Source organism: Papio anubis, chromosome 5 (genome assembly GCF_008728515.1).
Source record: "Papio anubis isolate 15944 chromosome 5, Panubis1.0, whole genome shotgun sequence".
In the NCBI taxonomy this organism is placed as follows: Eukaryota; Metazoa; Chordata; class Mammalia; order Primates; family Cercopithecidae; genus Papio; species Papio anubis.
Window position 1 is genome coordinate 132,254,389 of NC_044980.1, and position 15,458 is coordinate 132,269,846.

Here is a 15,458-nt window from a genome sequence, read left to right on the forward strand (position 1 = left end):
ACTCCCCTGGGCAAAGTTCTTGTCTTACTCTTCGTATTCCTAGTAGCTAAAGCATGGTATTCCATGTTTGCCAACAATATTCAGTGAATGCCAATATCAGGTGGTGTAGCAAAAAAAAAAAGAAGAAGAAAGAAAAAGTGGAATTTTGGAGCATTTGTGGCGTTAGGCAAGTGACTTCGTGAATTTTCTTGAGGCTCAGCTTCCCTGGGAATTATACCCTGCAAGCCTGTGGGGAAGATTAGACAGAAGAGGGTTTAGCACTTATGGACTACATAAAAGGTAGTTTTGTTGTTATTTTTTTACAAATGTGCTTGGCATTTTTATTCACAGTACCCAATATTTAGAAATAACTCAAATATCCATCATTAGCTGAATATATAAACAAAATGTAGAAAATCCATATACTGGAGCATTACTCAGCAATAAAAAGGAACAAATAGTGAAACAGCCCTGCCACTTAGCAGTTTATTAGTCAGCTCCAAGTTCACCCTCCAGTACTTGCTCTGCTTTGACTAAATAACTTCTGAAGTATGTATTTGAGCTGGTGAAGGGCTGGACTCTTTCACCTTTGCAGTGAACAAAATGTTGGACTTTGTCAATAGAGGGCACTAGAGGGACATTACAGAGGGAATGGGCTTCTTGGATTTGGTGGACTTTTTTTTTAAGGTTTTTAAATATTATCATGGTGTCTTAACTTGCCAATAATGTTGACCTACGGAATTGGTATAATCTCGAAATCTTAGGTGTCAGTGTTAGATATGTGTTTCACATTTTACTTCATTGTCACCGCAAGCAAAAAAAGAAAAAAAAAAAACCTGAATGTGAAAAGAATGAAGTCTTATAATATTTCTAAACTAAAAAAGGGACTGAATCCCAGTATTCTTCAGCAAACTTCAAAATACTGTCACCTTAAATACATTTTTAATACATGTGATATTTTTGTAGGTCTAGATTTGTGAGATCAATTCTGTTAAACATTATCTTACTGTAGAAGTGTCTGCTGTTATCTTTGAGCACTAACCCCACCACCTGTAATGCATCGTGCCAATGTAAGTGATAGAATTGCTTTGCCAAATTCTTAAGGGCTTATGTCAGGGAAAAACTTTGAAATTAGCTGGGTACAGTGGCTCATGCCTATAATCCCAGTGCTTTGGGAGGCCAAGGTGGGAGAATCACTTGGCTGGAGACCAGCCTGAGCAATTCAGCTTAAACTGCAAAACTTAGCCAGGTTTGGTGGCACACGCCTGTAGTCATAGCTACTGGGAAGACTGAAGTGGAAGAGGAGGATCTCTTGAGGCCCAGAGTTCAAGGTGGCAGTGAGCTATAATCTGCACTGCACTCCAGCCTAGGTGACAGAGCGAGATCCTGACTCAAAACAAGCCTTGAAATCAAAGTTGATTTTTACAAAAGCCTCAGGGGTAGGAGTGTTAGATTTCTTAAAATAATAGCACACTAATGGAGCGAGTGATTTTCTTTAGATTAAATGTTTACATATTTATACCGTCTGTATTAGTTTCTTAGGGTTGCCATAATAAATTACCACAAACTGGGTGGCTTAAAGTAACAGCTATATTCTCTCACAGTTCTGGAGGCCAGCAGTCTAAAGTCAGTGTGTCTTCAGGTCCATACTCCCCCTGGATGTTCTAGGGGAGAATCCTTCCTTGCCTCTTCCAACTTTGGTGGCTGTCAGCATTCCTTGGCTCCTTTGTTTTGTGGCTACATCACTCCAGCATCTGCCTCCATCTTTGTATTACCTTCTCTGTGTGTGTCTTCTCTTTTGTGTCTTATATGGCCACTTGTCGTTAAACTTGCCCATCCACAGAACCCAAAGATGATTTTTTTTTTTTTGAGATGGACTACAGACACCTGCCACCATGCCCAGTTAATTTTTTGTATCTTTAGTAGAGATGGGGTTTCACCGTGTTAGCCAGGATGGTCTCAATCTCCTGACCTCATGATCTGCCTGCCTCAGCCTTCCAAAGTGCTGGGATTACAGGTGTGAGCCACCGCACCCGGCCAGTAAATTCTTTTTATTACTGTAGTAGATGATACTTGATTAGATGCCATGTTGGGTGCTTTCATTGTGGACAAAGGGGCTCCCATCTCTAAGCTTACATAAAATATAATTTTAAAAAGACATTTCTTTAGATGTACCTGTTGACATTTTTGTTAATAGTGTCTCATGTCTAGTTTTGGAGGCTGGAATGTTCCAGGGAGCCACAAAAATCTCTGTCAGTTGGTGTTTTGAATAATTATTCTGAAATATACTCCTAGGCTTGAAACTTGGATCTGGCTTTTTTTTTTAACTTGAATTTTTTTTTTCTCTTAAGTTATTCTTATGAATTTTGCAGATAGAGCCAGTTTTGTAGCATAGTAAAATTTAACAGTTTATGTGACTATTGATCTACCCATCTTATAGAGATTGCCTGTCTGTAGGAAGACTGTGGTAACTGTGGTCAGACTCATCATTTTGAACACTCTAGGTTAGTGTTGGAGAATTTGTAAAACAGAAACTTAACTAACTGTGCTTTGAAAGAATAAAGTCCATGAAAAGTATTACTTTTAAGTTTCCAGGATTTACAGTTTTAGGTAAACAGTTTTTACATACTGTATTTCAAAACATCAGAGTACTGAAACTTACCTACATGCTCCTTACTAAAAATAGTTCATGCAGGTTCTTTTTTTTTTTTTTTTTTTTTTTTTGAGACGGAGTCTCGCTCTGTGACCCAGGCTGGAGTGCAGTGGCCAGATCTCAGCTCACTGCAAGCTCCGCCTCCCGGGTTGACACTATTCTCCTGCCTCAGCCTCCCAAGTAGCTGGGACTACAGACGCCCACCACCTCGCCTGGCTAGTTGTTTTTTTTTTTTTTTTTGTATTTTTTAGTAGAGACGGGGTTTCACCGTGTTAGCCAGCATGGTCTCGATCTCCTGACCTCGTGATCTGCCCGTCTTGGCTTCCCAAAGTGCTGGGATTACACGCCCGGCCCATGCAGGTTCTTTTGGGTGATCATAGTTTTACAGAGTATAGTAGAAAACAGGATGCCAGTTAGCATCTCTTTTTTTTTTTTTTTGAGATGGAGTTTCACTCTTGTTGTCCAGGCTGGAGTGCAATGGCGTGATCTTGGCTCTTTGCAACCCTCGCCTCCCGAGTTCAAGTGATTCTCCTGTCACATCCTCCCGAGTAGCTGGGATTACAGGTGCATGCCACCACGTCTGGCTAATTACTGTACTTTTAGTAGAGACGGGGTTTCATTATATTGGTCAGACTGGTCTCGAACTCCTGACGTCAGGTGATCTACCCGCCTTGACCTCCCAAAGTGCTCGGATTGCAGGCATGAGCCACCACACCTGTGCCTGGCCAGCCAGTTGGCATCCCTTTAAGGTCTCCACTATCCTGCCATATTAAGTAGCACAGAAACACACCAAGTTAATTATATTAGCGTTCATCTCCCCCGCTACCACATTTTCTCAAGCTTCGTACTATGGTACATGCGTGATTTAGTGTTACAGAAGAGGGTGTCAGTAACCCAACAAATAAGTTCTTCGGGTTTCTGGTTTGCTGTGTAGTTACTAAGGAGGGATTCAGCTGGTGGAGGAGAGCCTGGCACAAATGCCAGGAAAGAAGCCCTTTTCCTAGCATTTCAGTGTTTCCATTGAAGCTTAGTGAGTGGTGAAGTCTTTTGGCATAGGTGCTCCACCATCTGTCTATTCACATAGACTCTTTCCGTCTACCTGGCTATGTGCCACCCTTGTTTTGGACATAGAGGGGTAGAGAGCAGAGACCACTGCTTCAGTAACTAAAAGTAGATGGAATTTCAGATCCTGACAGAGATTCTCTGTGGAGTCGCCACCCCTGCTCCTCATCTCCTGGAGTTGGTAGCAAGGAACAGCTGGTCTGCTTTTGGTACTATGTATACTTCCTAATGCTTTTGTTCCCCTACTTGCTATAGAAGTAGAAGTAGTTTTAGTGGCATCCCTACGATTTTCCTGTCCTGTCTCTCTCATTTACTTAGTTATCTTCTACCTTGGCTCTGGTTGCCAAAATTCTAAACTTATATTTTGTGTGTGTGTGTGTGTGTGTGTGTGTGTTTGTTTGTTTGTTTGTTTTTTGGAGACAGGGTCTTGCTCTGTTGCCCAGGCTAGACTGCAGTGGCACAATCACGACTCACTGCAGCCTTGACCCTCTGGGCTTAAGTGATCCTCCCACCTCAGCCTTCCCAGTAGCTGGGACAGCAGGTGTGTGCCACCATACCTGGCTATGTTTTTTATTTTTTGTAGACACAGAGTCTTGTTATGTGGCCCAGGCTGCTCTCAAACTCCTGTATTCAAGTGATCCTCCTGTCCCAGCTTCGTAAAGTGCTGGAATTACAGACAAGAGCCACCGCACTCTGCTAAACTTCTGTATTGTTAGGTATATGATCCCATGGCTGCAGTATCAGAGAATGAGGTTATTGCCTTCCCATGTACCTTATTTCATTGACTCTAAAATGCCGTGAATTGAAAGATTCTACTAAAAAGGAAAGTATACTTAGTGCCAGTTAAGCTGACATGCCATTGATTATGGTATGCAGCCTGATTTCAGCTATGTTTTATTTTTAGTTATTTATTTATTTTTGAGACAAAGTCTCACTCTGTTGCCCAGGCTGGAGTGTAGTGGCACAATCTCAGCTCACTGCAACCTCTGCCTCCCAGGTTCAAGTGATTCTCCTGCCTTAGCCTCCTGAGTAGCTTGGATTACAGGTGTGTGCCACCACGCCCAGCTAATTTTTGTATTTTAATTTTTAAAATTTTTTTGAGATGGAGTTAAGCTTTTGTTGCCTAGGCTGGAGTGCAATGGTGTGATCTTGGCTCACTGCAACCTCTGCCTCCCGGGTTCAAGTGATTCTCCTGCCTCAGCATCTCAAGTAGCTGGGATTACAGGCAAGCACCACCACGCCTGGCTAATTTTCTATTTTTAGTAGAGATGGGGTTTCTCCATGTTGGTCAGGCTGGTCTCAAACTCCTGACCTCAGGTGATCCACCTGTCTTGGCCTCCCAAAGTGCTGGGATTGCAGGGGTGAGCCACCGTGCCTGGCCTAATTTTTGTATTTTTAGTAGAGATGGGGTTTTGCCTTGTTAGCAAGGCTAGGCTGGTCTGGAACTCCTGACCTCAAGATGATCCGCCCACCTTGGCCTCCCAGAGTGCTGGGATTACAGGCATGAACCACCGTGCCCAGCCTCTGCTATGTTTTTTTTATTTTAAAGTCTTACAATCAGTGACAATCACTGTAATTGTAACTGTCTGGTTCTTCAACAGATATTTACTGGACAGTTTTGATGGACCAGGCTCTGTGCAAAAAGCTGGAAGTCAGGTCCCTATTTGTTACTGGGTCAAGAGACATTAAATAATCACATAGATATCACGCGCGGTGGCTCACATCTGTAATCCCAGCACTTTGGAAGGCCGCGGTGGGCAGATCACAAGGTGAGGAGTTCGAGAACAGCCTGGCCAACATGGTGAAACCCTGTCTCTACTAAAGATAGAAAAAATTAGCCAGGTGTGGTGGCGTGTGCCTGTAATCCCAGCTACTCAGGAGGCTGAGGCAGGAGAATCACTTGAACCCAGGAGGTGGAGTTGCAGTGAGCTGAGATCATGCCATTGAGATCACGCCATGCCTTTGCACTCCTGCCTGGGCGACAGGGCAAGACTCTGTCTCAAAAAAAAAAATTGTTCACATAGATAAGGCTCATGCCTAGTGCTTTTCTTTGAGACAGAGTCTCACTCTTGTCACCCAGCATTGAGTGCAGTGGCGCAATCATGGCTTACTACAGCCTCAACTTCCTGGGCTCAGGTGATTCTCCAGGCATGTACCATCATGCCCAGCTAATTTTTTGTATTTTTAGTAAAGGTGGGGTTACACCATGTTGCCCAGGCTGGTCTTGAACTCCTGGGCTCAAGTGATAACGCCCACCTCAGCCTTCCAAAGTGCTGATGTTACAGTCGTGAGTCACCTTGCCTGGCCAGTCCTATCATTTTGAATGGCTGAGGAGAGAGGATGGCTTGAGTCCAGGAGCACAAGACCAGCTGGGACAGTGTAACAGAGTGAGACCCTGTTTCTACAGATTTTTTTCTTTTTTGAAATATAGTCTCACTGCATGACCCAGGCTGGAGTGTAGTGGCACGATCTCGGCTTACTGCAACCTCCGCCTCCCGGGTTCAAGTGATTCTTCTGCTTCAGCCTCCCGAGTAGCTGGGACCACAGGCATGTGCCACCACACCTAGCTCATTTCTTGTATTTTTAGTAGAGACAGGGTTTCGCCATGTTAGCCAGATGGTCTCGATCTCCTGACCTCATGATCCACCTGCCTCAGCCTCCCAAAGTGCTGGGATTACAGGTGTGAGCCACCGCACCCAACCTCTACCAAAAATTTTTAAAAATAAACAACAGCCAGGCGTGGTGGCATGTGCCAGTAGTCCCAGCTCACTTGGGATGCTAAGGCAGGAGTATTCCGTGAGTCTAGTTCAAGGTTATAGTGAGCTATGATTCACACCACTGTACTCCAGCCTGAGCGACAAGAGTGAGACTCTGTCTCAAATAATAATAACCACACAGATAAATATGAACTGTATAAAGTTGTTAAAGCAACCTGGGCTTTACCGTAGTACTTAATAAGAAATAAATGGAAGTGGCGGAAAGAGGCTTCTGGGAAGGTCTCTAAGGGCAACATTTAAGTGAAGCCTGAAGGTGGATGTGGGGGAGGAGAGGATGGGGAGAATATTCTAGGCAGAGTGTTCCTATAGTCCCGGAGTGGTTGAAATTTAAAAGTTAATTAAGAAAAAGTAGGCCAGGCGTGGTCGCTCACGCCTATAATCCCAGCACTTTGGGAGGCTGAGGCGGGTGGATCATGAGGTCAGGAGTTTGAAACCAGCCTGGCCAAGATGGTGAAACCCCATCTCTACTAAAAATACAAAAAAAATTAGCTGGGTGTGGTGGTGAGCACCTGTAATCCCAGCTACTTTCAGGAGGAAGAAATGTTTCAAACCCAAGAGATGGAGGCAGGTTGCAGTGAGCTGAGATCACCACTGCACTCCCAGCCTGGGTGACAGAGCAAGACATCGCCTCAAAAAAAAAAAAAAAAGTACACTTTGGGAGGCCAGACGGGCGGATCACGAGGTCAGGAGAGAGACTATCCTGAGCAACACAGTGAAACCCTCGCCTCTACTAAAAAATACAAAACTAGCTGGGCTTAGGTGGCGGGAAATGGGGAACCAGCTACTGAGGTTGGAGAGAATGTCAGAACCCGGGAGGGCGGGCTTGCAGGAGCCGAGATCCGCCACTGCACTCCAGCTCATGACAGAGCAAGACTCCGCCTCAAAAAAAGGTAGAGCTGATCATTCCTTATCCAAAATGCTTATAGACCCTGGGTACTAGATTTGAATTTTTCTGGATTTTGGAATATTTGCATATATATAATTAGGTATCTTGGGGGTGGGACCCAAGTCTAAACACAGAATTCATTTATGTTTCATATAGGCCTTGTACAATTTTTTGAAGCCTGAAGATAATTTTATTAGTTTAGTTTTTTCTTTTTTTTTTCCTTTTTTTTGAGATGGAGTCTGCACTGGGTCACCCAGGCTGGAGGGCAGTGGTGCAGTCTCGGCTCGCTGCAACCTCTGCCTCCTCTGCCTCCCGAGTTCAAGCTATTCTGCTTCAGCCTCCCGAGTAGCTGGGACTACAGGCGTGCACCACCACGCCTGGGTAATTTTTGTATTTTTAGTAGAGATGGAGTTTCACCATGTTGGTCAGGCTGGTTTCAAACTCCTGACCTTGTGATCCGGCTGGTTGGCCTCCCAAAGTGCTGGGATTGCAGGCGTGAGCCACCGTGCCAGCCTTTTTTAATTTTTTCGAGATAGAGTCTCACTTTGTTGCCCAGGCTGGAGTGCAATGCAATGGTGTGATCATGGCTGACTGCAGTCTTAAACTCTAGTGCTCAAGCCATCCTCCCAAGGACTGTAGGCACTGTGTATACAGGTGTATAGGCACTGCTGCCTAGCTAATTTTGTAGAGACAAGGCCTCACTGTGTTGTCTAGGCTGGTGTTGAACTCCTGGACTCAAGTTAGCCTCCTGCCTTGGCCTCAAGTGTTGGAATTATAGGCCTTACGCATTTTTTTTTTTTTGAGATGGAGTTTTGCTCTGTTGCCTAGGCTGGAGTGCAGTGGTGTGATCTTAGCTCACTGCAGCTTCCACTTCCTGTCTGCTAACGTCCACACTTTGTATTTTTAGTAGAGACGGAGTTTCGCCCTGTTGGCCAGTCTGGTCTTGGACTCCTGACCTCAAGTGATCCTCCCAGAGTGCTGAGATTACAGGCATGAGCCACCGTGCCTGGCCTGTACACAATATTTTAAATGATTTTGTTCATGAAATAAAATTTGACAGTGTTTTAACTGCTGCCTACCACATGAAACCAGGTGTGGAATTTTCTACTTATGGCATTATGTCAGTACTCAGAAAAAGTTTCAGATTTTGGAACGGTTTAGATTCGAATTTTTTTTTTTTGAGACGGAGTCTTGCTCTGTCAGCCTGCTGGAGGCAGTGGCTCAATCTCGCTCACTGCAAGCTCTGCCTCCCGGCCTCACCATTCTCCAGCCTCAGCTCCTCGAGTAGCTGGACTCACAGGTGCCCGCCACCACGCCTGTAGCTAATTTTTGTATTTTTAGTGGGAGACAGGGTTTCACCGCAGCTAGGATCTCCTGACCTCATGATCCTGCCTGCCTCTCGCCTCCCAAAGTGTTGGGATTACAGGCATGCACCACCACACTTGGCCTTTTTGTTGTTGTGCCATTGAGACAGTGTCTCACTGTGTTGCCCAGGCTGGAGTGCACGGCGTGATCTCGCCCACCATCCTGTGCCTCGGGTTCCAGCGACCTCCTGCTTCAGCCTCCCCAGGCTAGGGATTACAGGCATGCCACCATACCCAGCTAATTTTTTATTTTTAGTAGAGTCGCAGTTTCACCCAGGTTGGTCAGATCGTCTCGGTCTCCTGACCTCAGGTGATCCACCTGCCTCAGCCTCCTCCCAAAGTTGGAATTACAGGCGTGGAACCATTGCCCCTGACCAATAACCATATATATTCTAAAAATTGCTGAGAGTAGATTTTTAAGTGTTTTCACTGCCAAGTTATTATTATAAGTATGTGAGGTAAATAAGTATGTGAGATAATATGTTAATTAGCTCAATTTAGCTATTCCACAGTGTATTCATATTTCAGAACAACATAAGCGGACAAATATATAATTTTGTCAATTTGAATGTTAGTTGCTGAATTAGTGGGAAAGCCACGCCAGTCTCTAAAGCACTTTGGAGGGATCGAGATCAGGAGTTCAAGACCGCCTGGCCAACAAGGTGAAACCCTGTCTCACAAAAATTAGCCGGGCTGCAGGCACCTGTAGTCTCAGCCACTCGGGAGGCTGAGACAGGAGAATCGCTTGAACCCAGGAGGGTATAAGGTGAGCTGAGATCATGCTAATCGCACTCCAGCCTGGGCGACGGAGTGAGATTCCATCTCAAAAAAAAAAAAAGGAAAAGAAAAAATTGTGAAATGAGCAAAGGATAGTTAAAAGTAAAATGAGAAAGGTTCTTGATATTCAATAATGAACAGAGAATACAGCCATATGCCATATAATGACATTTTGGTCACTGACAGACGATATTATGACAGTGGTCCCATAAGACAGTGGAGCCAAAAAATCCCTGTTGCCTAGTAACGCTAGAAGCTGTTAATGTAGTGCACCTTAAAAGCAGCAAATTTATTATAGGCTGAGTGCACAGTGTTTATAAAGTCTGCAGTAGTGTACAATAATCAGTAGTGTCCTAGGCCCTCACATTCACTCATCATGGACTCATCCAGAGCAACTTCCAGTCTTGCAGACTCTGTTCATGGTGAGTGCCCTATAGAGGTGTGCCATTTTTTACCTTTTCTCCCCCATGTTTTTACTGTACCTTTTCTGTTTACATATGTTTAGGATACACAGATACCATTGTGTTATAGTTGCCTATGGTATTCAGTAAAGTAATATGCTGTATAGATTTGTAGCCTAGGAGCAGTAAGGCTGTATACCCTGTGGCCTAGGCTATACCATCTAGGTTTTTGTAAGTACACTTCGATGTTCTGCAGCTACAGATTTCTCAGAATGTATGCTTTTTGTTAAGTTTAGCATGACTATATTCTCTTCATAAACACATTTCCATCTCAGTGGTTGCTAGTACTCAAAGAAAGAAACTCCTTCTTCTCTCATGTTTTCCACATTTACCCCAAAACACTTTTTTCTTTCTTTTCTTTTTTTTTTTTTTTTTGAGACAGAGGTCGCTGTCTAGTCTGAGTGCAATGGCGCTTTATCTCGGGTACTCTTTCAGATCCTCCACTCCTGTTCCAGCTGATTCTCCTGCCTCATTCTCCCTGCTAGCTGTTGGGATTACAGGCATGCCACCACACCTGGCTAATTTTTATTTTTTAGGCAGAGACAGGGTCACATGTTGGTCAGATGGTCTCAACTCCTGACCCTCAGGTGACCCACGCAGCCTTGGCCTCCCAAAGTGCTGGGACATGCAGCCACTGCACCTGGCCCAAAACCCCTTTTTCATTCAAGTTCAGTAATCACATCGTAATATGTTGTGTATGTCACTATAAATTAACTTTTTTTTTTTTTAAGATGCATTTTCGCTGTTCCCCAGGGTGGAGTGCAATGGCATGATCTTGGCTCACTGCAACCTCCATCTCTTGGGTTCAAGCGATTATCTTGCCTCAGCTTGCCATGTAGCTGAGATTACAGGTATGCACCACCACGCCCAGCTAATTTTGTATTTTTAGTAGAGACAGGGCTTCTCCATGTTGGTTAGGCTGGTCTCGAACTCCTGACCTCACGTGATCCGCCCACGTCAGCCTCCCAAAGTGCTGGATTACAGGAGTGGAAACGCCTATTTGCCTTTTTTTCTTTTCTTTTTTTTTTTTTGAGACAGAGTTTTACCCCTTCCCGCAAGATGCTTGAAATACAGTGGTGAGATTATAGCTCACTGCAGCCTCAAACTTCTGGGCTCAAGTAATCTTACTGCCTCAGCCTCCTGAGTAGCTAGGACTACAGGAATGTGCTACCACATCCCGGCTAATTTTGTTGTTGTTAATTTTTTGTAGAGACAGGGTCTCACTATTTTGACCAAACTGGTCTTGAGCCCCTGGGCTCAAGCAGTCCTCCAGCCTCAGCCTCTCAAAGTGCTGGGATTATAGCCATGAGTCCCTGTGCCTGGCCTGTAGACTTTCTGTTTCCTGATACTATTGGTTATTGGGCTGAATGGACTAGACTTCCTGTTGGAAATTTTTTATTTGCCTTTGTAAGTATTTAAGCACTAATTCTGCTTGGTAGCCTACTAAGCATTAACCCACTCAGACATTTGAGTGCCTCTCATGTTCCAGTCTCTACAGAATGCGGTGAAGAATATGATACACCTTGTCCCTCATTCAAGGAGTCATAATTAAACATTAAAGGGATAGAGATGAGTTTGTGCAGAGGTTAACTTCTGATAGTTGTAGATAATTTAAAAATGAAATATAGGGAGGCTGAGGGAGGGGAATCACTTGAACCTGGGAGGCAGAGATTGCAGTGAGCCGAGATTGCGCCACTGCATTCCAGCCTGGCGACAGCGAAATCCTATCTCAAAAAAAAAAAAAAATATATATATATATATATATATATATATATATAGCTACATAATGCCATATATGATACTAGATTTATATAGTACAGTTAATAAAATAGCTTCCTAGGAAAAGGAGGCCTATAGAGAATAAAGAGTTAAGATTTTTTTCATCCTAAGAAAGATAAGTCTAATATTTTTAATTGCAAATGTTTAGTGTTGATGTTTTAAAACCATAACCGCTGTTGTGAAGATAGATGAAGATTATCTGGGGTCTAGCTTAGAATTTTTTTTTTTAATCTCAGAATTTCATATTGGTTTATCCTTTGTGAAACTTTAAACGTGGTAGGCAAATGTTAATGTCTTAACTGCAATTTATTGGATATAAGTAACTTACTAGACGGAACTCACTGACTTTAAAACTGCTTTTACCATAGCTGACTTTTTCTACTTAATGAACAGTGATAGACCTTATTCTCTGACTTCCTGATTCTAACTAACACTCTGCACCCCCTCTTCAAGTGTAGATCTGATTTTGTATTTAAGGTCACTGATGAGTCTAAAAAAGAATTTTCTTAGGCCGGGCGCAGTAGCTCACACCTGTAATCCCCACACTTTGAGAGGCCGAGGAAGGTGGATCACGCAGGTCAGGGAGATCGGCGACCATCCTGGCTAACATGGTGAACTCCATCTCTACTAAAAATATGCACCAGCCAGGCGCGGGTGGCGGGCCAAGGTCCCAGCTACTCGGGAGACTGGAGGCAGGAGAATGGCCTGGAAACCCAGGAGGCAGTGGAGCCGTAGGCAGGAGATCTCGCCACTGCACTCCAGCCCACAGCGAGACTCTGTTTCAAAAAAATACACACACAATTTTCTGGCCGGGCTGGGTGGCTCAAGCCTGTAATCCCAGCACTTTGGGCCGAGACGGTGGATCACGAGGTCAGGAGATCGCAGACCATCCTGGAAGCAATTCCAGTGAAAACCCTCGTTTTCAATACTAAAAATACAAAAACTAGGCCGGGCGCTTCGTGGACGGGCTCTGTAGTCCTAGCTACTTGGGAGGCTGAGGCAGGAGAATGGCGTGAACCCGAGGCGAGCTTGCAGTGAGCTGAGATCCCGCCACTGCACTCCAGGCTGGGTGACAAAACGCAGACTCTGTCTCAAAAAAAAAAAAAAAAAAAAAAAAAAAAAAAAAAAAAAAAAAATTTCTTTAAAATGTCTATAGTTTTTTGAATTATTTGTTTTACGTTAGGTAATCAGCATCTTCTTTTGTTAAACAGAATTTTAGACCATTTACTTTATCAGCATAAATACAATATAGTGCCTTGTTTAGTTTTTATAAAAAATATTTTTAGAGACAGAGTCTGTTGCCTAGGCTGAAGTATAGTGGCATATCATAGCTCACTGCAGTCTCCAACTCCTGGTCACAAGTGATACCCCGGCCTCAGCCTCCCAAGTGGCTGGGATTACAGATGTGTACTACCATGCCTGGCTAAATGTTTCTATTTTGTAGAGATGGAGTCTTGCTCTGTTACCTAGGCTGGTCTTGAACTCCTGGCCTCAAGCAGTCTAACTGCGTCAGCCTCCACTGCACCTGTCTTGTCTTGTTTAGCCTTTTTTTTTTTTTTTTTTCTTTTTTTTTTTTGAGACAGAGGGAGTTTTGCTCTGTCGCCCAGGCTGGAGTGGAGTGCAGTGGCGCGATCTCAGCTCACTGCAACCTCTGCCTCCCAGGTCCAAGCGATTCTCCTGCCTCAGCCTCCCAAGTAGCTGGGACTATAGGCATGTGCCACCATGTCCAGCTAAGTTTTGTATTTTTAGTGGAGATGGGGTTTCACCATGTTGGACAGGCTGGGCCTTGTTTACTTTCTGGGTTGTGATAGGGATAGTGTAAGCTTTTAATTTTTATCTAAATTTAGTAGTACAACAAGTTAGATTACATAAATGACAAATTTTGCTAATATCTTTATATACCGTATCATTAAAAGGGATGGGCTTCATGAGAAAAATCTTTTTTTACCTAGAAAAAGTATTGTAAGCCAAAAATTTAAGTATTAGCTGTATATTTGATCACTACTGGAAGCTGTCAGTATTGTCACACAGATTGTGTTTTTAAAGGATTTCCTGGAACCTGACATGTTTTCTTTGTTTTTTTGAGATAGGGTCTTGCCCTGTCACCCAGGGTGAAGTGCAGTGGCTACTCATTGCAGCCTCTACCTCCTGGGCTCAAGTGGTCCTCCCAGTTGTAGATCCTCCTGCTTGTAGTTCCAGCTACTTAGCCTCCCGAATAGCTGGGACTGCAGGTGCGCACCGTCACGCCCAGCTGATTTTTAAATGTTTTGTAGAGACAAGGTCTCCCTATGTCGCCCAGGCTGGTCTCAACCTCCTGGACTGAAGCTATCTTCCTCCCTTGGCCTCCCAAAGTGCTGACATTACAGGCATGAGCCACTATGGTCAGCCTCTCTTGCTTTATTTATTTATTTATTATTTATTTATTTATTTATTTATTTTATTTTATTTTATTTTATTTTTTTTGAGGCAGTCTCAGCTCTGCTCCTTGAGCTGGAGTGCAGTGGGCCCAGCGATCTCTCGGCTCACCACGAGCTCCTGCACTTGGGTTCTTTAATTCCCGCCTCGGCCTCGGTGGCTGGGACTACAGGCTCCCGCCACCCGCCCGGCTAGTTTTGTGTATTTAGTAGAGGCGGGGTTTCACCATGTTAGCCAGGATGGTCTCGATCTCCTGACCTGCGTGATCCACCGCCTCGGCCTCCCAAAGTGCTGGGATTACAGGCAGACTGCAGCATTGACCTTATTTTTTGGGGCGGGTCTGGCTCTCGCCGGGCTGGAGTGCAGTGAAGCTGGGATCTCAGCTCACTGCATGCCTCCGGGTTCCATGCATTCTCTCCTGCCTCAGCCTCCCGGTAGCTGGGAGTACAGGCTCCCGCCACATATACCCGGCTATTTTTGTATTTCTTAGTAGAGGCGGGGTTTCACACGTGTTAGCCAGGATGGTCGATCTCCTGACCTGTGATCCGCCCATCTCGGCTGGTGCTGGGATTACAGGCGAGGCCACAGCCCGGCCAAGACTCTGTCTCTTAAGAGAAAAAAATAGCAGACAGTGGCTCATGCCTGTATTCCCAGCACTTTGGGAGGCCCAAGCTGGAGGCAGAGATCATGAGGTCAGGGTTTGCAGACCAGCTGGCCAGCATAGGTGAAACCCGTCTCTGCCAAACAATTACAAAATTAGCTGGGCATGTTGATGTGTGCCTGTAGTCCTTCTACTTGGGTGGCTGAGGTGGGAGGAGTGCTTAAGCCTGGGGAGGTGGAGTTTGCATGGTGAACCAAGATCCTCCAGCCTGTGTGACAGAGTAGAGACCCTGTCAAAAACCCCCAAAACAACAGTTGCATACAGTGTTTGTTTAGTGAAACAATTACTACAAATGCAGACTGTCTATAAGTTTTAAGAAATACACTTAAGTATTTATTTAGAAGAAAATGACTAATAGTGAACATGGCTTGTAAATAAGCAAAGAATGGCAACAGGCAAACATTTGTATGAAACATTAACTATAAGTGACGAGGAAATTAAATTTAAAGAGGGGGTTGGTACTCTAGTTAAATTAGTATTAACCTAGTAATAATACAAGAATATTTACAAATCATTGTGATAGTGAAAAATAGGAAATAAAAGTCTGTTGTGGTTTAGCAGGCTGCTAGAGTAGCAGGGCAAAAGCATTAGAAAAAGGAACAGAAACCACCCTGGCCAATGGTGAGAGCATACCTCTACTCTTA

General features: G+C 44.2%; 1 protein-coding gene across 5 annotated transcripts in view; it reads left to right on the forward strand.

Annotated features, from left to right (window-relative positions):
* UBE2D2 (ubiquitin conjugating enzyme E2 D2) overlaps positions 1-15,458 on the forward strand; it is a 69,412-nt gene that overhangs the window by 14,202 nt on the left and 39,752 nt on the right. The window lies entirely within an intron of this gene.